Source organism: Echinops telfairi, unplaced genomic scaffold, assembly GCF_000313985.2.
Source record: "Echinops telfairi isolate 266 unplaced genomic scaffold, ASM31398v2 ScPeMD7_7458;HRSCAF=8496, whole genome shotgun sequence".
NCBI lineage: Eukaryota > Metazoa > Chordata > Mammalia > Afrosoricida > Tenrecidae > Echinops > Echinops telfairi.
In genome coordinates, this window is record NW_022111358.1 from 18,942,121 (window position 1) to 18,943,438 (window position 1,318).

The following is a 1,318-nucleotide window of genomic DNA, read 5'->3' on the forward strand; positions in this document are numbered from 1 at the left end:
AAGCATGGGCACCTCTCCTGCCCCCCTCAAAGCAAGGAAGGGTCTTGGTGCCGTTGTCGGTTGGATCCATGCTGACTTTGCTAAGAGGTCATGCACAACTGAACACAATGCTGCCCAGTTCTTGTCACCCTCATTCATCAGTTGTGAATTGGAGCAGTGTGGTTTTCATTGGCTGGTCTTTGTAAAAAATGATCGCCATGCCTTTCTTCCTAATCTGACCGAATCTGAAGCCAATTCAACTTCATAGTAACGTGCAACCCTCCTCTGTGGGATGGTGGTGACCGTGCATAGGGTGTGTTGCCTGAGAAGCAAACCCAGGTCCCTCTCATGGAAGATGAGAATGCTACCACTGAACTATCACTGCCCATAGAAGAGACCTAGCCAAACCCACATCACAACCAGCAGGCCGATTCTGACTCACAACAATCATAGAGGACCGGGTAGAACTGTCCCTGAGGGTTTCCAAGGCTCTAAGTCTTCACAGGAATAGGAAGCCGGATCTTTCTCCAGTACAGCAGCTAGTAGGTTTGAACTGCCGACCTTGTGGTTAGCAGCCCAACACTTAACCCACTTTGCCAGCAAGCCTTCTTACAAAGAATCTGTCAACAGCGCATTTGTACGATTTTTAGATCTCCTGAGAATCAAAGAAGGGAGAAGAAGAATGGAGAATAGGAGAGACCTACGGGCTGGAGAACAGGGTTGTGTGTCCAGACTCTGAGGAACGACCCCGGTGGCGAACTCAGAGAAGTGCAGTGAGAACTGGTGCCCAGTCCCAGCCCGCGGCAGAGACGGAGCACAGAGCACTCATGTCTCCTCAGTGCACTGCAGCGTGAGCAAGCACAAAGCAGGACATTGGACCCAACATGCGGCGACCTAAGGGCTTTTTCTCACTGGGGCTAGATGCTGAAGCAATGATATATGTGGAGAGAAAAGTACTGATGAAATATAGCTACGAGTGACAGAATATTTGTTCTTATTAGAAAGCAAAGCCAAGGGCTTACAGTTCATCCTCAGGTCACCCAAGGGCAGGATGTGAGCTAACTGGTGACAAAGGCCATTTTCCGGAACAGGATGCCCATTGTGTGAACTGAGCGCTTGTGGTCAGCAGAGCCGAAACCTTCCAGGGGCTGTGCTCACAGTGTGCTCTCAGTTTGCTCTGGCTCATGATCAAAGCTCCACTGAGAAGTGGAGGACTTGTTCCATCCCTCCCCTCCAGGCATGTCCAGCCTGGATTGAGCTGGTTATTTTCAAACAACCTGGCAATTTGATTGAATGCAACTATTACCGATTTTTATAACAGCGGTTCCCAAACCGTATT